The 22,200-nt window shown below is 45.6% G+C and overlaps 1 protein-coding gene across 2 annotated transcripts in view; it reads left to right on the top strand.

Moving 5' to 3' along the window:
* The window catches only part of LOC113902193 (mucin-1-like), a 140,004-nt gene extending 119,526 nt beyond the window's left edge, over nucleotides 1–20,478 (top strand). The window contains exons 3-4 of one of the 2 annotated variants that reach the window (XR_003513696.1): nucleotides 1,796–1,871; nucleotides 20,397–20,478. The gene's annotated coding sequence lies outside the window, so the exon portion shown is untranslated. The remainder of the gene's footprint in view (nucleotides 1–1,795; nucleotides 1,872–20,396) is intronic. The other variant, XR_003513697.1, reaches the window with a different exon arrangement.
* Nucleotides 20,479–22,200: the final 1,722 nt, after the last annotated feature.

The following is a 22,200-nucleotide window of genomic DNA, read 5'->3' as shown; positions in this document are numbered from 1 at the left end:
ATCTCGACTGTGCAAGAAAAAGAAAGAGAATAAGAAAAACAAAATAAATCGTTGTCATAGAGTGTAATCCATGTAAACACCACTTCACCGAGCGCAGTTCTAATAAATAGGCTCTATGTGGCTGCAGTCTACTAAAAGTAAACACCTATTTAGGCAACAGAACTGAGTTATTTTTAGTGGCCCAGATTCACATGTTCCTCTAGTCTAAGCAACGTGAGAAGAGAGCCCAAATTTTAATCACAGGGAGGACGCATCCACATGGCTTCCTAGGTGGCTCAGTGGTAAAGAATTTGCCTGCCAATGCAGGAGACACAGGAGACTGGGGTTCAGCCCCAGGGTGGGGAAGATCCCCTGGAGGAGGAAATGGCAGCGCACTCCAGTATCCTTGCCTGGGAAATCCCGTGGACAGAGGAGCCTGGTGGGCTACAGTCCATGGGGTCGCAAAGCATCGGGCAGGACTGAGGAACAGAGCACACACCCAACTACCCTGAGAGCAGGGAAGGGAAGGGGGTGGGCATCAGCAAACAAGTGGCTTCTTCTCACGTTAAAATGTTTGTTTTAACCAGATGCTTACCCATAAGGATCTGAGCTAAAACCACAGTGCAAAAACATACTTACTGTGTTTATTTTTATAGGATTTTTTTAAAACAAGTCTTTGTTGAATTTGTTACCATATTATTTCTGTTTAATTTGGGGTTATTTGGCCATGAGACTTGTGGGATCTGATCTCCCCAAACAGGGATCAAACCCATACCCTTTGCTTTGGAAGGGGCAGTCTTAACCACTGGACCACCACAGAATTCTCTGTTTCTAAAGATATTGTTAAAACGCATCAAAAGCTCTGTTTTCAGAGCCTCCCTCTTCCACTGCAGAATTGAAAACTAGGAAGAAGGAAAGTTAAAAGTCTTCAGGAGACTACTGATCTGGTTTTGCCCAAACAGACCAAGGACTCACAGAGAAGACAGAGTCAAAAGCTTGTGGAGGAGTCCTTTGGGGAGGCTGCCTTTTGTTGTTGGGTTAGAAATAGGAAGCAGTAGCAAGAAACATTCCTACTTTGGAGAATGAGTAACTTGGAGAGAGCCTTATTCAGAGAGCCTTATCTTATTATATTTGATACCTGCTTCTTAAATACAGGCCAGAAGAATGACAGCAAGAATGGGCTTAAATTGTGTTTTGATTAAGTGCCTCTTTGAGGGGGTGTGTGTGTGTGTGTGTGTGTAGCCCAAGAGTGAGTATCTGTTTAATTGAAATCTGATTGTTGTGTTATTGGTTAGGCAGGACCTACCCAAGCATAGGAAAACCTAATTTCAGGCTTAGCAGGCAATGAAGTTAATAATAAAACATGTTTATTGAATTAAAAACAGTAAGTTTCTTGTTAATTCATTTAAAAATATTTCTCAAGATTTTCTTCCCAAGATAAAAACTTACATACCTGACTGTATAAGGGCAGTCAGACTCCACTTGGGTAAATGGCTTCCCTCATAGCTCAGTTGGTAAAGAATCAGCCTGCAATACAGGAGACCCCAGTTCAATTCCTGGGTCAGGACGGTCCACTGGAGAAGGGATAGGCTACCCACTCCAGTATTCTTGGGCTTCCCTTGTGGCTTAGCTGGTGAAGCATCCACCTGCCATGCAGGAGATCTGGGTTTGATCCCTGGGTTGGGAGGATCCCACGGAGACAGGAAAGGGTACCCACGCCAGTATTCTGTCCTAGAGAATTTCATGGACTGTGTAGTCCATGGGGTCACAAAGAGGCACTGAGTGACTCATTTTCACCCAATTTATTGTCCTAAAGGAGACAGCACAGATCTGGGGCACTGGGAGTCCAGCGTGCATGTTGTCTCTGCCACTGTGGAGCTATCTAGCCCCAGGTAAATGATTTGGTCTCTTTGGCCCTCAGTGTTGAGTCTTGTTGCCCTCAGTGTTTAGTCTCGTTGCCCTCAGTGTTGGGTCTCGTTGCCTTCAGTGTTCGGTCTCGTTGCCCTCAGTGTTTAGTCTCATTGGCCCTCAGTGTTTAGTCTCGTTGCCCTCAGTGTTTAGTCTGTTGCCCTCAGTGTTCGGTCTTGTTGGCCCTCAGTGTTTAGTCTGTTGCCCTCAGTGTTTAGTCTCGTTGCCCTCAGTGTTTAGTCTGTTGCCCTCAGTGTTCGGTCTTGTTGGCCCTCAGTATTTAGTCTGTTGCCCTCAGTGTTTAGTCTCTTGCCCTCAGTGTTTGGTCTCGTTGCCCTCAGTGTTTAGTCTCGTTGGCCCTCAGTGTTTAGTCTCGTTGCCCTCAGTGTTTAGTCTCGTTGCCCTCAGTGTTTAGTCTCATTGCCCTCAGTGTTTAGTCTCGTTGCCCTCAGTGTTTGGTCTTGTTGGCCCTCAGTGTTTGGTCTCATTGGCCCTCAGTTTTTGGTCTCGTCAGCCCTCAGTTTTTGGTCTTGTTGCCCTTCAAATTTTTCCCATGTGTGAAATAGGGAGCTGCATTGGGTGACCTCTGAGAGTCTTTATGGGTTTCCCTGGTGGCTCAGTGGTAAAGAATCCACCTGCCAATGCAGGAGACCTGGGTTTGATCCTTGGGTTGGAAAGATCCCCTGGAGAAGGGAATGGCTACCCACTCCAGTGTTCTTGCCTGGAGAGTCCCATGGACAGAGGAGCCTGGCCATCTGCAGGCCATGGGGCCACAAAGAGTGAGACAGGGCTGAATGACTAAGCAGCAACAATAAGGTCCTTTCTGTATCTCATATTCTGTAAAACAGAGGTGTGAACAGTGGAAAGAAAAACACAGAGTTTTAAGGAAAAGTGTGGTAGCTTAGTGCTTGAGGAAGGATTTTCTGGGCAGAGGAGCAAACAAATCAGGGCAAGGCTGCCACAAGGGTTATCTCCAGCTTAGTTCACCTCCTGTCTACCTGATGGTTCAGCTAGCTCAGAAATGTGCCTCCTGCCTGCTCTCCCTCCTTTTCCTCTCCTTTTCTTTCTGTCCCATAATTGTTTACATTTTTCTCTACATTCCTACCGACCACCATCTTTACATCACTCTGAGGATAGATGTTGTTAAGATTCATTAGGAAGACAGAAGAATAATGAAATCTGTTGGAAAGTATTAGGTTGACAAAAAAGTTTGTTCCAGTTATTCCTATCTTATGGAAAAATCCAAACAATTTTTTGGCCAACCCAATAGTTTTCCAATCAGTCCATCCTAAAGGAAATCAGTCCTGAATATTAACTGAAAGGACTGATGTTGAAGCTGAAGCTCCCAATACTTTGGCCACCTTATGTGAAAAGCTGACTCTTTTGAAAAGACCCCAGTGCTGGAAAAGACTGAAGGCAGAAACCAGAATTGAAAGAGACACGTGTACCCCAGTGTTCATCACAGCACTGTTTATAATAGCCAGGACATGGAAGCAACCTAGATGTCCATCAGCAGATGAATGGATAAGAAAGCTGTGGTACATATACACAATGGAGTATTACTCAGCCATTAAAAAGAATGCATTTGAATCAGTTCTAATGAGGTGGATGAAACTGGAGCCTATTATACAGAGTGAAGTAAGCCATAAAGGAAAACACCAATACAGTATACTAACGCATATATATGGAATTTAGAAAGATGGTAACAATAACCCTGTATACGAGACAGCAAAAGAGACACTGATGTATAGAACAGTCTTTTGGACTCTGTGGGAGAGGGAGAGGGTGGGATGATTTGGGAGAATGGCATTGAAATATGTGTAATATCATATATGAAATGAGTCACCAGTCCAGGTTCGATGCACGATACTGGATGCTTGGGGTTGGTGCACTGGGATGACCCAGAGGGATGGTATGAGGAGGGAGGAGGGAGGAGGGTTCAGGATGGGGAACACATGTATACCTGTGGCGGATTCATTTTGTTATATGGCAAAACCAATACAATATTGTAAAGATTGAAGGTAGGAGGAGAAGGGGATGACAGAGGATGAGATAATTGGATGGCATCACCGACTCGATGGACATGAGCTTGGTAAACTCCGGGAGTTGGTGATGGACAGGGAGGCCTGGCGTCCATGGGGTTGCAAAGAGTCGGACATGACTGAGCAACTGAACTGAATGGAATAGTTTTCCAGGTTGTCTGTTTTTTTTTTTTTTTTTTTTTCCTTTTATTTCCTAGAATCTGTTATAATTTTACTCAATAGGACAATGAAAAATTTAAAATCATGGGTTGTGTGTTCATATAGATGATGATCATGATGCAGGAACCAGCTCTTAATGCCATCAGGGAAGTTACTCAGCTGTCCCTATAGCAGCACTAACTAGGTCCTGTCATTAGCACCACTGTGCTGATGAAGATGCTGGATCAGAAAGGTTAAGTAACTTGTCCAAGGTCTCTGGCTGATTACGGTTAACCAGCTTGCGTCCTCAGGCAGTTGTTTTCCAGTGTCGCTGCTTTTATCCTCTTGGCCTTGCTGCGTCTCCTCTGAGGCAGAGATGATGTTTTATTCATTTTCTGCATCCCCTTGAGAGTTTGATACAGTGCTTGAGGAAGGTATACATCGAATTTGTGCAGGATGGAATTAAAGGGGCCCGATCCTACCTAGAGAAAGCTATGAGAGGGATCCACTGTCTCCAGGGGAGAAACTGTGCCCATAAGTGGCCTCCCAGCTGTGCAGAGAATTGGGTTGACAGACCTTTAACCTGGTGTTTGAAAGTGTCTACTTCCTGTCTGTATAAACGCTTTTAATTTAGAAGTTTCCACTTTAAGAAAGACTGGTTTCAAGGAGTTGAATTATACTTCTGTACAAACAGTGTAACTACAGTTATCATTTAAACAAATGTAGCTGAGAAGTTAATGTATGAACCGAGAAATAGCTGGGCACATAGGGTCAGTGAAAGCGCTAGATTTAGTTGTTAGGAAAAAAATTTTTTTCCTTTAAAGTTTTATTGGCCTGAATGCAGTTGACTCCTTTGGAGACAGACTAGTTTTTCACTTATGAACACTTGGCACGGGGAAAAAAATGGATCGATATGTTTACATCCCAAGGTCAGTCTTTCTCCTGTTACGTATGATGTTAGGGATGAGAGAAAGAAATAAGAGAGCTCATTTTTTCTGTATTTGTTGCCGTGGTACAAGGATAATATCTCCTTGTGAGGACGTCTGGATTAGAGGGTGAAGGATGCATTGTTTATTCATTATGTCTCTAAGATCTCAGTTACCTAGTGATCGGATTTCCAACAACTCTATAATCTGGAACATGCACAGGTAGACAGGAGTATAGGATCATGGAAGATGAATGTTGAATGTGATCTTAGAGATCCCTTACCCAACTGTTTGATTTTGCAGATGAGATATTACAGCCTCAAACAAGTAAGGGGCCTAGTCGTGGATTAGGATAAAGTCTTCAGATAGAAAATGGTGAGGACAAAGGTTGCGTACTATTTACTCTGTTCATTCACTTTATAGGTATTTGTTGAGTGCCTTCTATGTGGAAGGCATTAGGGATAGAGCAGTACTCCTTGGTCTAGGAAAGCTGTGGGCCCTCCTTCAAGCTCTTAGCAAACATACGTGTCATGAAGCAGAAACAGATGAGAAATCTCTTGAGAATGAGGTCTGGTAAACTCTTTGAAGATGACGAGGACTTTCTCTTAATTCCCCAATGTCTCATGCCTTCCAGGGGATGAAGCCCCTGACCACAGGAAGAAATGAAAACCATGGTCAAAATGTCAAAATCTGGGAAAATTTAGTGTGAGTAAGCTTCCCAGGTGGCTCAGATGGTAAAGAATCTGCCTGCAATGTGGGAGACCCATGTTTGATCCTTGGGTTGGGAAGATCCCCTGGAGAAGCAAACGGCTGCCCACGCCAATATTCTTGCCTGGAGAATTGCTTGGACAGTGTAGTCCATGGGGTCACAAAGAGTTGGACACAACTAAGCAACTAACCGGAGAAGGCAGTGGCACCCCACTCCAGTACTTTTGCCTGGAAAATCCCATGGACAGGGGAGCCTGGTAGGCTGCAGTCCGTGGGGTCGCTAGAGTCGGACACGACTGAGGGACTTCACTTTCACTTTTTACTTTCATGCACTGGAGAAGGAAATGGCAACTCACTCCAGTGTTCTTGCCTGGAGAATCCCAGGGACGGGGAAGCCTGGTGGGCTGCCGTCTATGGGGTCACACAGAGTCGGACACGACTGAAGTGACTTAGCAGCAGCAGCAGCAGAGCAACTAACACTTTCAGTTTCAATGTGAGCAAATCAACCAATGTAAAAAGACTACAAGGAATTAAAAATTCCCATTCCAGTGCTAAAACTTACATTTATGTTGACAACCCCAAGTCAAGAAAAAATTAAAGTTCCTTTAACCTGTTCTTTTAGCCAAGTGGTTAAGTGTACATTACATTTTAGAAAGTTTTCAAATATAAAAAGTATTGATGAGCTTCGCTTCTCTGAGACATTTACTCATTTAGTCTGCAAAATATTTAGTCAAAGAAATCTGTTGAACACCTGTTATGTACAACAACTTGTCTCTAGACCATGAATAGATGAGTCTGATGTTAGTGGAGGGGAGATGGACCATCACTGTAAATAAATTTGATATTTACCACAGGGTTTTTTGTACTGAAGCACCATAATAAAGGTTGGTATGAAAGGGGATTGGGCTTCCCAGATGGCGCTAGTGGTCAAGAATCTGCCTGCCAATGCTGGAGATAGGAGAGATGTTGGTTCGATCTCTGGGTCAGGACGATGAAAGAGGGACACACTAAATGTGGAAGACAGAAGGGGAGATAAATAAGCTACCGCAACTTCTGCAACCCAGGCAGTGTGTCAAGTCTATGACGTCATTTGATCCTCAGCCAGTTCTGTGTGGTACTCAGTGGTGTCCGTTTAGCTGATGAGGAAACTCAGACTCAAGGAGTGAATTAATTTGCCCACAATGACACAGCTGGCAAACAGAATTCCAATCTGTATCCATGTGACTCGGCCCTTTGTCCTTGAAGCAAGTAGCATTTCCCTCTTCGGTTAGCATGGAGAGTCGCCTGATGGACACATGTATTCATTTGCTTATGTATCTATCCATCCATTCAACAGATATTTGGAGATCAGCTTTAAAATGCCAAACTCTTTAAGGAGATGCAGATATGAATTGATAGAAATCTGAACTACAGGGTAATGTAATAAATAGTAAAATTACTCGACAAAACCGTATGACTGGGATGGTTTTGATTTCAGCCTCTAGACTCAGTGGGGGCTTCCCAGGTAGGTCAGTGATAAAGAATCTGTCTGCTAATGCAGGAGACCAGGGTTTGATCCCTGATTTGGGAAGATACCCTGGGGGTGGAAATGGCAACCCACTCCAGTATTCTTGTCTGGGAAATATCATGGACAGAGGAGCCTGGTGGGCTATACAATCCATGGGGTTTTGAAGCATCGAACACAATTGAGCAACTGAGCATGCGTCCACCATCGTAGACCCAGTATTATTACTTTCAGATCATATTTCTCATATTTGGGGGGATATTTTTTAATTAAAAATATTGCTTAGCCACAAAACAAATCACTTGTAGTTAGCAAATTAATTTTTTAATTGCATAGTGGTATGAAATCGGTGCTCTAAGGCCTCATGACTAAGCAAAAGCAAGCTTTGTTTTTCTCCTCCTTTAGACTGGTAGCTCCCCCCTTTGGCACCCTGTATGAAATTGGGTGCATATTTGTCATAGCATCTCCTGGATTCCAAGTAAGTGGGGTGTCACTTGATGATGGTTATTGCCTCAGAAATTCTGAAGTAGTGAAGCCTGTGTTTAGTCAGTCATGTCTGACTCTTTGTGACCCCATGGACTGTAGCCTGCCAGACCCCTCTGTCCATGGAATTCTCCAGGCAAGAATACTGGAGTGGGTTGCCATTCCCTTCTCCAGAGATCTTCTGGGCTCGAACCTGCATCTCCCGTGTGTGCTGTATTGCAGGCACCTTCTTTACCCATGAGCTATCGGGAAAGCCCAGCCAAACCTAGATGAGTAAAATTTACAGCACATAGAGGTAAAGAACAAGAAATATAGTAACAGCATCTTCTAGAAAGCATAGGATCTCAAGTCACAAGACCTGGGTTTGAGAGAAGGCTCTTTCCCTTGGGGTGGAAATGGGCACAATTTTAAATCTCTTTCAACCTGGATTCATTGATTTAATAGTGCTCATGTCACGTGGTGCTTCTCAGGTGGCTCAGTGGTAAAGAATCCCCCTGCCAATGCAATGGACACAGGAGACATGGGTTTGATCCCTGGGTGGGGACCATCCCCTGGGTTAGTGCATGGCAACCCACTTCAGTATTCTTGCCTGGAAAATCCCGTGGACAGAGGAGCCTGGCTGGCCACAGTCCATGGGGTCGCAGAGTTGGACATGACTGAGCATGCAAACATGCATGTCACCTAGTGCGGTGAGAATTAAATGACATAATAGATGTGAGAAGTGATTGGCAGAAAAGCTGTAGCGTCTAATTGTGTAGAGATAGGATCATCACTCTGATAATTGGCAGGCCGGGTCTCAGGTGTCTTATGAGGATAAAAGAGCATTTGGCATCAGGCTCAAGCTGTGACAGAAAGACATGAAATAGAGCTGTTGAGGGAGGTTGCTTTGACTCTTAGGAAGATGAGCGTGAGCATTTGCCTTATTACGTACTGTGTTCCTCGCCGTCTCCTGTGTCAGGGACCCCTGGCCTCCTGTAGCCTTCTGCTTCTAGCCTCCAAAGTTGCCTCTAACGTGTCCCACAGGGGTGTCGAAAGCCCACTGTCTTGAATGCCACCCCTGGTATCTCACCCACTTGTTTTCAGTCATTCCTACTTGTGTCCCCGTCTGCTCCCCAGGCCTCCCCCCATCAGCCCATCTTGACCACCAGCTTGGGCTTTTCCTAGGCTCAGACCGTCTGAATTGAGTCCACTCTGAATTATCCCCAGTTTGCCTTCACTCTCGCCATCTGTCTTTTCTGAACTCTCTTTGCAAATCTCAATCACCACAGCATCAAAAAAAAAAAAAAAAAAAGGCAAGAAAACTTCACTGATATGAGAAAATGGAGTTAAGAAAATGACGTGTCCAGGCATTCCCTGGATGGTGAAGAATCCGTCCTAGGATCTGTCCCCTCAGATGATAAAGAATCTGCCTGCAATGTTGGAGACTCGGGTTCAATCCCTGGGTCGGGACAGTCCTGTGAAGAAGGGAATGGCTACCCACTCCAGTCTCCTTGCCTGGAGAATCCCATGGACAAAGGAGCCTGGCGGGCTGCAGTCCATGGGGTTGCAAAAAGTTGGACATGACTGAGCGACTAACACTTTCACTTTCAGGCAGGACAAAGGGTTCTGCAGGGCAGAGAGGGGTTCACAGCGTGATGGGGCCCGGTGGAGGAACTTGATGGGAATGGAGCCGTGGTGGGAACCAGCGGGGAGTTTCAGACAGGGAGCCGCCTGAGCATCTGTTTAACAATAGAGCGAGTGTCCACCCTCCTTTGGTGTGTGCGGAGAGCCTGTCGGTCCTACGTGCCTTCGTGAAAGCTTTGGAAAGAAAGCCGGTATTGAAGGGGGAGGGAATCCCATTGTGCCATGTGGTTTTAACCCTGACAGATGAATTTCTAAATCTCCAGCTTGGAGGACAGGACGTTGCTGACCAAGCATCTCAAACTGCTTTCCCCCAAATCTCCTTCTCTGCGTGTTCTCAGTCTGGCTAGGGTGCGCCCATTCACAGTGGCCCTGTTGTCTGTTAGCAGGGCTCTGCCTACCATGCAGGGGTCCTTCGGAAACACATTAGTAGACAGAAGCCGTGGAGAGGAAGCCTGCAAATCAACAAGACACAAACAAGCCACATTCAGTAAGAGCAGGGAGTGTGCGACTCACAGCAAGAAACACAGAAGCAGACGCCCCTCACTGTTTCCCTTTCGGACTTCAGAACGGCGAGGTGGGAGACCTCACAGCTTCAAGGGAGCCTGGTGGATGATGGACAGCCCAGTAGATGGAAAAAGGAGAGACATTTTTATTTTGGCTGCACCCCACGTGGCATCTTAGTTCTCCAGCCAAAGATTGGACCTGTGCCTCCTGCAGTGGAAGCACAGTCTTTTGTTGTTGTTGTTAATGTGAACCAATTTTAATGTTTGGGCTTTCCTGGTGGCTCAGCGGTAAGGAATCTGCCTGCAATGCAGGAGACACAGGAGACGCGGGTTCAATCCCTGGGTCAGGATAATCCCCTGGAGGAGGGCATGGCAACCCACTCCAGTATTCTTGCCTGGGAAATCTCATGGACAGAGGAGCCTGGAAGGCTATGGTCCATGGGGTCGCAAAGAGTCAGATAGGACCGAAGTGACGGAGCAAACATTGAATTTGCTACAATATTGCTTCTGTCTTATGTTTTAGTTTTCTGGCACCTGGCATGTGGGATCTCAGCTCCCCAGCCAGGGATTGAACTTTCACACTCTACATTGGAAGGCGAAGTCTTGTCCACTGGACCAACAGGAAAGAGGCCCAGCAGAGACTGTTTGGAACTCCTGTGAGGTGGTATGCAGATGAGAGAGCGTGCCCAGCCCTCCCAGGCCTGCCCCCATCTTCTTCAGATATGATCAGAATGATTTTAGGGTGATTCCATCTCGTTGAATTTTCCTCCTTTAAATGATACTGCAAAAACCCCCAACCTGCCAATGCTTCACTTTTTCCTCTTTCTCAAATGTGTTCAGTGCTTCTGGTGTTCTTGGGGAAACCTAAGACACAGGGGAGGAAGTCCTGGAGAGGTGGTATCAGGCCAGCTTCTTTAGTTTCTGAGGACGCTCCGTGTGTGGCACCCCAAGGAGGTTTCTGCAGGGCGTGTTCATAATTAAAACCTCTGTTGAAAAATCGGCGTCACGTTGCACTTGAATATTTAATTTGCTCTCTGAGAGGTCGGCTTGCATGGTATTGATTTTCTGTAGTTTGTCAGCCTTGCCGTAGCGATGGTTTCAATAGCGTCCAGACAGGATGAGCTAAAGGAAAGGACCACGACACCCCCACCCTTCCTTCACCCCGGGAGTGTGTTCCCACACGGAGAGTGGGGCTCGTGGGTGCCCTGCACATTCCGGATGATCTACAGAGAGTGTGACAGGTGGTGTGAATTCCTTCAAGGAGACCTGGTTCCTAGTGTGAGCTCTGCTGATCCCTGGCTGTGTGACTGCCACCAAGACGCTTCACCTCAATTGTCCTCAGCTGCCTTGCACGCTAATGGAAAAAACGACAACAGTAACACAACTCCTACGCTTTATCTCAATTGTTGAAACGATTTCAGATTTGCTTTGAATGGCAAAGCCCGTCTCTTAAGCACGATGCATGTTTGCACATATCCATATCTGTGAGTGCGGGTATCACATGCACACACACATCTGCCCTTCACATTATGGCAGAGGTCAAGCAAGTTGACGTGGAGTTCCCTCGGCGAGCCTGAAGCCCCAGTACTTCATCTGGGCTTCACATGCTCCTTGTGTGGTCTTCAGAGGTAGTTTCCCAAGGGTCTTCCCCATCTCTGTGAATGGGCGCTCCTCCCATTCAGAAATCATCTTTGGTTTCTCTTTCTCCCTCACCTCCCGTTTCCAGTATATCCGTCACCGATTCTGCCAGTTCTTCTTTCACAGCATATTTCCGATCCACCCCCTGCTACCGCTGCCGCCCTCGACCACTCTCATCAGCCTCTGTTGATTCCTCGCTGTCACCCATCCATCTTCCACACGGGAGCCCGAGTGATTCTTCAGAAACAGAAAGCACCTGATGACAGGGCCGGCTTCAGACTAGCCAGTGGCTCCTGATGCTTCTAGAATGAAATCCACACTTCTAACCATGACCTCCTTGGCTTCCTTGGTGGCCTCCTTCTTCCTGCCTGGTTTACCGTGCTCTAGCGAAGCTTTACCCCTTTTCATTCTTCAACACCCCACACTTGCTTATTGTAACGATTTTGAAATTTATATTTATTTTAATATTTTTAAATTTTTATTTACTTATTTTTCTACTCCTGGTCTTAGTTGTGGCACCCGGTATCTAGTTCCCTGACTAGGAATCAAACCTGGGCCCCCAGCATGGGGAGCACAGAGTCTTAGCCACTGGACCACCAGGAAAATCCCAAAGGATTTTTTAAACCATAGGTTTTATCTTTTTAGAGCAATCTTAGGTTTACAGCAAAATCGAGGAGGAAGTACAGAGCATTCTCATATATCTCCCGCCCACATTATACGGTCCTTCCCACTACGGACACCCCCTACCAGAGCGATACATTTATTACAGCTGATGAGCCTCCATTGACATGTGACCATCACCCAAGGTCTGTAGTTAACCTTCAGGTTCACTCTTGGTGTCGCACATTCATTCTATGGATTTTGAAAAATGGATGATGACGCGTGTCTACCATTGTATACTTGGTTGGCCAAAAACTTCATTAGGGTTTTTGATGGAAAACATACATCTGATGGAAAAAACCCAAATGAACCTAATGGCCAACGCAGTAGTATCATACAGAAGTTTCACTGCCCTAATAATCCTCTGAGTGCCTCCTGTTTATCTCACCCTCTTCGCATGCCCAGCAGCCACTGATCTTTTCATTGTCTCCATTCTAATTTTGCCTTTTCTAGAATGTCATATAGTTGGAATCATACAGTGGGTAGCCTTTTCAGATTAGCTTCTTTCACTTAGTGCTATGCCTTTAAGATTCCCTCGCGTCTTTTGCTATAGCTTTTCACTCTGCTTGCCTTTTCCTGTCCACCCTACTTAACTGGCCTCTCGTGTCACATCACCCTCTGTATGTTCTTCCTAGCACTTGTTACCCTCTGACATTTTCTTTTCTTGTTTACTGCCTGTCTCTCCCACAGGATCTCAAGTTTTGTGGGAGTGGAGGTCTTGTCTGCCTTACTTCTGGCTGCAGCTGAGTATCTAGAACAGGCCAGTGCATAGAAGATGCTCAGTAAATGTTGGAAGGATTGAACGCATCAGCGACCCGCATACATGAGCCCCCGTTAGCTTCACTCCTCCCCCGTAGTTGGTCTTTGAGGTGACACACTCTTTCATTCGCACGGCTCCAGGTTTTTTTGGAGGAAGAGGCAGACATTCGTGTTAAGCCCCTGAGTCTGAGAGTTATTTCTCGTTCACCTTTTGCACCTGAAGCTCTCTCGGATGTCTGCCGAATTTAATGGGCCTCCAGGCAAGCGGCAGTTGGGAGCCTTAGTGGGAATCAGTCACATCGCAAAGGAGCACAGAGGCGGTAGAAAAATGATTAAGGGAGAATAGCAGAAAAGTATGATTGAACATTTATTGAGTCGCACATTGTACTCCAAGCTGTGTATAACATAAAAAGCGAATTAGGGGACAAGTCAGATATAAAATGAGTGAGCACACACAAGCGCACGGATGCTGCAGAGGAGAAGGTATTTCTCCAGATGCCTTCTCTCATTCGCCAAACTGTAGCCTTATCAGAATATGTGGGCTCTTTCAGGAGAGTCACTGTGCAGCCAGTGTTCGTAGCCCAGGCTTCCCTCGGGGCTGGGGGCGGTGGAACAGAGAACCTGCAATTTCATTACCGCTTCCTAAAGAAACTTTCTCCAAGGCTAACAGACTTTCTAGGGAGGCCAAACCAAGTGCAGCTGAGTTTAATGTTCTCATTAAAATGTTAAAGAGGCTTTATTCATGAATGACTGAAGCTGTAATTGCTTTATCCTCGTAAACTATGGAAATATGTGGTCATCTCTTACAGTGGTGTTCACCCAACCCTCCCTCAGGAAGATCTGTTTAATGGAGGGCTTGGCAGGATCTAGAGACTCAGTTCAGTTCAGTTCAGTCACTCAGTCGTGTCTGACTCTTTGCAACCCCATGGACTGCAGCAAGCCAGGCTTCCCTGTCCATCACCAACTCCCGGAGCTTGTTCAAAGTCATATCCATTGAGTCAGTGATGCCATCCAGCCATCTCATCTTCTGTCGTCCTGTTCTCTTCCCTCTTCAATCTTTCCCAGCATCAGGGTTTTTTCTAGTGAGTCAGTTCTTCTCATCAGGTGGCCAAAGTATTGGAGTTTCAGCTTCAGTCCTTCCAATGAATATTCAGGACTAATTTCCTTTAGGATGAACTGGTTGGATCTCCTTGCTGTTCAAGGGATCTTGGGACTGGGAGGGGGTTAGCTGAATTATATCTTTCAAAGATGTAGTAGAAGTGATGGGCAGGGTTCCCCCTTCCTTGATCTGTCTTCATGCTGTAGTTCTTTTTGCATATGTATTATTTTGTCTACTTGATCTAGAGTTCTAACTTGGAAATCGTATGAGAGATGAACACTCAAATACACACAGGCCCACAAATGTGGAAGGAAGTGGGTTTTTATCCTCCCACAAGCAGTAGCTTATTGAGGTGAGATTAGAAGAAATGCACACATGTTGAGATGCTGGTCAACTGAACAGGGAGTTGATCTGGAAAAGAAATGCTGTTAATCAGAAGGGGAGACTGCACTGAGAACTGGCTGTGGGCGATCATAGATTCATGCCCCCTCCCTTTGCCATCCTTAAGGGCCCAGCGCAAAACATTGCAGTAAACCTTTAGGGGGAAGGCTTCCCACATGGCACTAGTGGTAAAGAACCCACCTGCCAGTGCAGAAGACATGAAAGACTGGGTTTGATCCCTGGGTCGGGAAGATCCACTGGAGGAGGGCATGGCAACTCACTCCAGTCTTCTTGCCTGGAGAATCCCCATGGACAGAGGAACCTGGAGAGCTACAGTCCATGAGGTCGCAAAGAGCTGGACACGACTGAAGCGACTTAGGATACACGCACTCGCACACCTTTAGGGAGTGGATGCAGATGGCAAATACAACTATTATTTTTTCCTCAAAATATTTACAGTAATGTATAGTTGATACTGAAATTGTAGAGCTATGGGCTTTATATAGGTAGGAAACTATATTGCTTGAAACCTCAAAATTACATTTAGGAGGAGAAAGCGTTAAATCATGGTGTCTTTTTCTCAGTTCCTTACTATTAGAAAGCACTCTTTGTTGAATGGTAACAAATCTAGGTCTCATGATATGCAGATGTAGTGATATATATCATATCTAGGGATTATTTTGGAGAAGGCAATGGCGCCCCACTCCAGTACTCTTGTCTGGAAAATCCCATAGACGGAGGAGCTTGGTAGGCTGAAGTCCATGGGGTCGCTAAGAGTCGGACACGACTGAGCGACTTCACTTTTCACTTTCATGCATTGGAGAAGGAAATGGCAACCCACTCCAGTGTTCTTGCCTGGAGAATCCCAGGGACGGGGGAGCCTGGTGGGCTGCCGTCTATGGGGTCGCACGGAGTCGGACACAACTGAAGCGACTTAGCAGCAGCAGCAGCAGGGATTATTTTAAGATATTTTCTTCTTTTTTCTATTGATGGGTCATTGAGGTACTTTGCTCTGGGTCAGATGTAAATGAAAATACATTCATTCTAGCTAGAGTTGTCAAAGTTTCTTCCTTACGCGGTCACATCTTCTTTTCAGAATGCAGGGCATTTGTTAAAACTGTTTCAGGTCGGAGGCGCAGTGGAGTTGAAAGTTAACATAGGAGGCTCTTTCTAGGGATAATTGGATGGGTTTCTGGAGAGGTGACCATCTCAGCTCAATCACTTTAATGGTGTTAATGCTGCTAATGGTATGACCAACCTAGACAGAATATTAAAAAGCAGAGACATTACTTTGCCAACAAAGGTCTGTCTAGTCAAACCTTTGGTTTTTCCAGTAGTCATGTATGGATGTGAGAGTTGGACTATAAAGAAAGCTGAGCGCTGAAGAATTGATGCTTTTGAACTGTGATGCTGGAGAGGACTCTTGAGAGGCCCTTGGACAGCAAGGAGATCAAACTAGTCAATCCTAAAAGAAATTAGTCCTGAATATTCATTGGAAGAACTGATGCTGAAGCTGAAATTCCAATACTTTGGCCACCTGATGTGAAGAATTGACTCCTTGGAAAAGACCCTGAGGCTGGGAAAGATTGAAGGCAGGAAGAGAAGGGGACGACAGAGGATGAGATAGTTGGATGGCATCACCAACTCGATGGACATAAGTTTGAGCAAGCTCTGGGAGTTGGTGATGGACAGGGAAGCCTGGTGTGCTGCAGTCCATGCGGTCGCAGAGAGTCAGACACGACTGAGCAACTGAACTGAACTGAATGCTGCTAGTGTTCAAAAGAACCACTTGCGATTTTTGAACATGAAGAAAGTGCATGCTGACTTTGGGAAGAGTGTTGATTATTTGTAATGAAATACACTGAGAGAGTCAGAGCCAGATATAAGAAAAACACTGCCGATAGGCTGGCTCTTCTGTAACTCTTGTTGGTTGATATGCAGTGACTTCCTATTTTGGGGGCCAGCTGACCTGGCCCCTGAATTCTCACGTGAATCCAGAGAGGTGGGACGTTTTGGACTAGTTTAGACCTAGTTCAATCTGTCATGTCTCTCTTCGCCTTCTCTATGATAGGATTGCAATGCCTTTCCTGGTCTGCAGAGTGAATCCATTCTGGAGCCTTCTTGACTCGCCTAGGAAATCTTGGTGACCAATGGCCAGGTCCTCACTGCTAGCCTGACTCAGACACTGTTGAAGGCATGAGAAAGTGTGATGAGAGCATCACTGATTATAGAGCAGGGGCACAGCATCATGCAGGGATACATGGAGGGCTTGACTCATTTATCCTGGGCTACGTTATTATTATTTTTTTTTTCTTTTGAGAACTTTTGTCAGTTCTATAGAGTTTTTCTATCTGCCCATTTGCTGTTAGAATGGCAGTTGTCACATCTGACCACTCTATCCCTCCGCAGTCAGTCCCTCTGCCCCTTTGACTTCTTGGAGGTGAGTTACACCCACTGCGCTAGGCTGACTTTATGATTAGGGCCAATGGAAAAAGCCCGGGGTAGATTTTCAAAGTACACCCGTGTGCCATAGTGTTTCCCTCCGGCTGCTTAATTGTGTCGTGTCTTGGGCTGATATTGATTGATCAGTTGATTCTTCGGTTAATTAACTCATTCCTCAGATATTTGGGCAGCATATACTCTATGCCAGGGGCACATACTACGTCTGCTCTCTGAAACAAAAGGGTGAACTGAGCAGAGTTGTCTGGAGCTTTGCTGAGGGTTCACAGGGGTGAAAATAAGAGTGAAATATATAAAGGAAACCAAATGGCTTTTCTGCAATTCAGAGAGTACGTGTGAGATTACCGTATCACAGCCTACTCTGCGGAGTACTCCCTGAGTGCATTTCATGCAGGAAGTGGTGCTACCAGACAATTTCTGTATTATAATAATCCTCATATATTTTTTAAGCTGTAACTGGTAAGGCTTCCTGACGGGGTGTTCACGGAGCCTTTTTGTCTGCTGCGCTGTGTCTTTGTCGGGAAGCACTCTGGGAACTCCAGCCTGTGACAAGGCAGGTTTCAGTCATTCCTGGAAGGTTTGGGGGATCGGCACAGAGAGGGGTCAGGCGACACTAGGGAAAGGGTTGGAGTCATGGCAGGTTGAAGGGAGTGTCCTTAGGAAAAACCAGTGGTAGAATGAAACCCTTTTACCGGGTATATTTTACGTCTCTGTACCCTTTGAGCACAGCAGCTGAATAGTTCAGCATTGTTCGACATTTTAAAGACTGCTAAGAAAATGCTAGCTTACTGCATTTTTAAAGTGTGGGTTTTTTTTTTTCCTTTCTCAACTGTTGATCTGGCAGCTGGTTGGGAGAACGTGCGGACTTCAAGTGTGATGACGCGACAGCAGAGGAGTCCAGCCATCGTGCTGTTACTTCCAAGCTCTATGCCTGGGATGCCTGGGCGCACACTCATGACAGGTTCAACGCTAGGAAAAGAGATAACACGGCAGAGGGGAAAGACAAAAAAATCTGCAGAGATGTGGATGAACCTAGCGCCTGTCATACCGAGTGAAACAAGTCAGAAAGAGAAAGGCAGATATCGTATAGGAATGCATATATGTGGAGTCTAGAAAGATGGTACTGATGAGTCTGTTTGCAGGGCAGCATTGGAGATGCAGACGTGGCGAATGGACGTGTGGACACAGGTGGGGGGGAGGGTGGGACAAACTGGGAGAGGCCCGTGGACATGTGTACACTACCGTGTGTGCAGTAGCGTACAAGAGAGAGCCAGCTGTAGCTGCTCTGCAGCACAGGGAGCTCAGCCTGAAGCTCTGTGATGACCGAGATGGGGAGGATGGGGGGAGTGGGGAGTGAGGTCCCAGAGTGGGGAGACACGTGCATGCATATAGCAGATTCATGTTGTTATACAACAGAATGCGATATTGTAAAGCAATTAGATTCCAATTAAAACAAACGAAGAAAGAAGAGGGAAAAGAAGTGTGGGAATGTTAGCAGAGAAAAGGGAAGCAAGGTCAAGGTGGGCAAGGGATAAAGATGCTCCGTCATCCTCGCTTCTCTTCCTCATCTCCTTCATCTCTTAGCAGGAGGGGGTGAGAAAGCAGGCAGATTGAAAAGGGGGAAAAGAGAGTGAGATGAGAGGTGGGAGGGCACTTGGAGGTGGTAAGAGAGAAGGAGAATGAGTCAGAGGAAGCGGAAGCCAGGGGGAAGGAGACAGAATGAGAACGATTTAAATGCGGAGAGAGGAGCCAGGCACAGAGAAAGGTGTGTACATGGTGGTCTCCCTAAGAGCCTTCAGTTGCTCCCAGCAGTGCACCTGGCAAACAGCCAGGGTCCCTCCCAGCAGACAGTTCCCTGACTTTTGTGTTAACTTCAGTGCCATTCTGTTTATGGCCCCCCGTGTCGCTGGTTGCGATTGCATTGACACTCTGTGTGATCAGAGAGCCGACATGGAGACCCGGCTCTGTTTTCCCTGCCACCTCGCGGTGTTGGGCAGACTTCTGAGTCAGGGCTGCTTGCATTTGATGTCTGCCATCCTTCCTTGTGTACAGGTAGGAGAGTTGAAAGGGAAAAACTCTTCCTGAGGGTTCCTGCATTTAGAGCTCATGCATACAAATATTCAAAGCGGTTGGGAAAAACAATCTATACGGTCCCAAACCAATATTTTTCTCTAAGTAAGGTAGTTGACTTGTTCGTTGCTGGGCTGGGGACTTGCCCTAATCCAGCGCCACACTCACTGTGCCTGAAGGTGGGCAGGAAGCCTTCACGATGTTCCAGGTCTGGGCAGGTTCTCTCTAAAGTGAGCACCCCTGTCTTCCTCTACACCCTGGCTTCTGGTCCTGACCCTTCCTGATTAGAGCTCCCATTCCTATTGTAATTCCTATCCTTCTGCACATTCTGGACTCTTTGCCCATGCTGGTTATTATTGTTGTTGTTTAGTCACGAAGTCACGTTCGATTCTTTGGAACCCCATGGCCTGTAGCCCGCCAGGCTCCTCTGTCCATAGGATTCTCCAGACAAGAATACTGGAGTGGGTTGCCACTTCCTTCTCCAAGGGATCTTCCCAACCCAGGGATGGAACCCGCATCTCCTGCATTGGCACTAACATGAATGGCTATGGTGGTTGTCTTATGAGTATAAAAGCAAATTCTTCTAGAATGAGCTATGCTTTTACGTATGTGTACCATTAGCCTATCTGTTCTGAAAAGGAAAAGTTGATTTAGCCAGCAGTAAGGAGCTTCTGGGGAGTTTATTCAACTATAATTAATGGATTGAGTCCATTCACTCCTGGACACCAGAGGATGGTCTTGAAGTTTCTGGCAGCCTGTTTCTTGTGAGTCTCGTAATTGCAGGCCATATGCATGAGGCACTTCAGAGCCATGCTTCTCAGACATGAGTATGCATAGGACTTAACGTGAGGATCTTGTGAAAATGCTGATTCTGTTTCAGGAGTTTTGAGCATTTCACATTCCCTGGGGATGCTGAGGTTGCTGGTCGGTAGACCCGACTTGAGTAACAGGATTTTAAAAATGGTTCTAGTAAATAAAGTTGGGATTTATTCTATGCAAATACCTAGATGCATGTTTATAGTCTGCAGAACAGCAGACTTCCTAGGGGGAAACTTATAAGTATCTAACTCCTATTTCAGCTTGCAAATTTATGAGAAATCTTTCCCACACTTAAACAGAGAAACCCTAGACTGATCAGCCCCCAAAACTGCTTTCAAATGATCCTCTAGGTTGTACTCCTTTTAATATACAGCTTTATTTATTTAGGCTTTTCCAGATTTGGGAGGCCCTGGCCCTGGTGTAGCTACTTTAGCAATAGGGATGACTTTAAAGCAGAAATATTCTTTGGAAGATCAGCAGTTCAAGGGCTGTGTTTATGAGACCTTCACATTTATTGATTGTGACCAAGCAGAGAAGTTCTCCAAGGACAGTCAGTTAGAAAGGCAGCAAGTAGGAAGAGGCAATGTTCAGCTTGAATTTTGCAAGAGAAACCTCGCCTCTGCTTACATGTGTTCCAACAGATCTCTGAGTTCGAAGTTGGAAGTCTTCTCTAACAAGGTGGCCTTTATTTTCCAGGTCATCCGCAGCCAGTATGATGCCATCTTTATAATCCCTGGAGGAGAACGTGCTCATCATGAGCAGGTGAAGGAGTGGTGAGTCCCACAGGCCACGGGCATGGCCAGCGGCAGGTTGCCTGTCACTGTTTGAGACAACATTCAGTTTACATCATTCTCTTGTGTGTGTTCTACTCACTGATAACCAGCGTGCAGAGGGCCAGTCATGGGTGGTCTCACTGAATTAATGCACATTTTGGAAGCATCTCAGAGTCCCTACAACCAGGGACAAAACAGGACTGGTCACCAGAAATCTCTCTCCATCTTCTACAGAGTTAACATAGACTTCTTATGATTGTTCATCTTTATTACCTTATCAGAAGGCTTTTATCTTTTCAATATTGATGTAAATGGGTGAACACCAAAGACTCTTCTAATTAAAGTCTTATCTCTGTCCCCTTATCTGAAGTTGCCCTTCTATAGAGTGTCTTTGCATTTTCCTTTTAAATACATGTATGTCCCACAACTTTGATTTGCCCAAATAGGTCACCAGGATTAATTTTCCATTAACCTTTATTGCTTCTTCCTTTCTAATCATCTTTTTAGAGGATTAAACAGTTCCCATTGGGTCAATCTCTGTGTAGGATATAAACCGTCTTTATTCTTTGGTGGTCTTTGTGGAACTGATGTCGATGGTGGTAACCTCTGGTCCAGTACGGAACGCGGCCCCATTAACTATCTGTGGATAGACCCCACAGGAGTTCTGTTGACCATGGCAATTTTGTCATTGGTATCACTCTTTCGTAACTCAGTCTGTATTCATTTTCTCTGGCAGCTGTAACGAAGTAACAAGGGCTGGATGGCTCAAACAACAGACACTTGTCATCTGGAAGCCAGAAATCTGAAATCAAAGTGTCAGCAGGCTTCGTTCCTTCTGGAAGTTGTAAGGGAGAATGTGGTCCTTGCCTGTCCCAGCTTCTGGTATCTCAGGTGTTCCCTGGCCTATGAATGGCCATCTTCTTCCTGTGTCTTTGAATTGTCTATCTCCATGTTCAAATTTCCCCCCTTCTAAAGACACCTATCATATTGAATTAGAGACGCCTTTAATGACTTCTCTCGTAATTTAACCATCTGCATAGATTCTATGTCTAAATGAGGCCACATTTAATTAAGACTTTCATATCTTTTGGGGATACATAAATTCAACCCATAACATTGTCTAAGGAAAGGCAAATTCATTCATTTTGGTTTGCCCTGAAGAAACTAGAACCAAGCTTGTTGCTTAATATTGGTTGAATGAGCAAATGGCAGAGACCGTAATGACCATCGTCAAATTCAGTTGGCAAAAGTAAAGCTCAGTGACCAGGAGTGGACAGGACTTCTACTCTGTTGTCCTCAGCAAGCTCTAACTTTTGGGAGAGTCCAAGTTCAACAACATCCTAAATGGGATAAGAGTTGTCCCTTTAAAAGTAAGAGCAGGTAGACAATTTCTAAAAGGTAGCACTCTGCATGAGCCCGGCCCGCTTTCTCTGTCGCATCTCAGGCTGAGCTGCCAGTTGACACACTACCTCTATCAGAACATCAACGTATCTTTCCAGCTAATTCAATACCATTTAAATCATACTTAGCTGGGCTGTTCTTTCTTTCCAGCTGTATCACTTTGCACTTATTAAATTTAACATTCTGTTCCAGAGCTCTCATCTCTAAATGCGCTCCTGAAACAGACCTGCCCCTGTTGTGTCTTCTCTCTTCTCTGTGCTTCCTCGGCTCAGACTATTAGCTGCAGCCTTTTGTGTGTTTAGATTTGATAACATTATGAGGATGCT

Source organism: Bos indicus x Bos taurus, chromosome 12, assembly GCF_003369695.1.
Source record: "Bos indicus x Bos taurus breed Angus x Brahman F1 hybrid chromosome 12, Bos_hybrid_MaternalHap_v2.0, whole genome shotgun sequence".
Classification (NCBI taxonomy): domain Eukaryota; kingdom Metazoa; phylum Chordata; class Mammalia; order Artiodactyla; family Bovidae; genus Bos; species Bos indicus x Bos taurus.
Note: the sequence above shows the minus strand (reverse complement) of the source record. Positions and strands in the feature narration are given on the sequence as shown.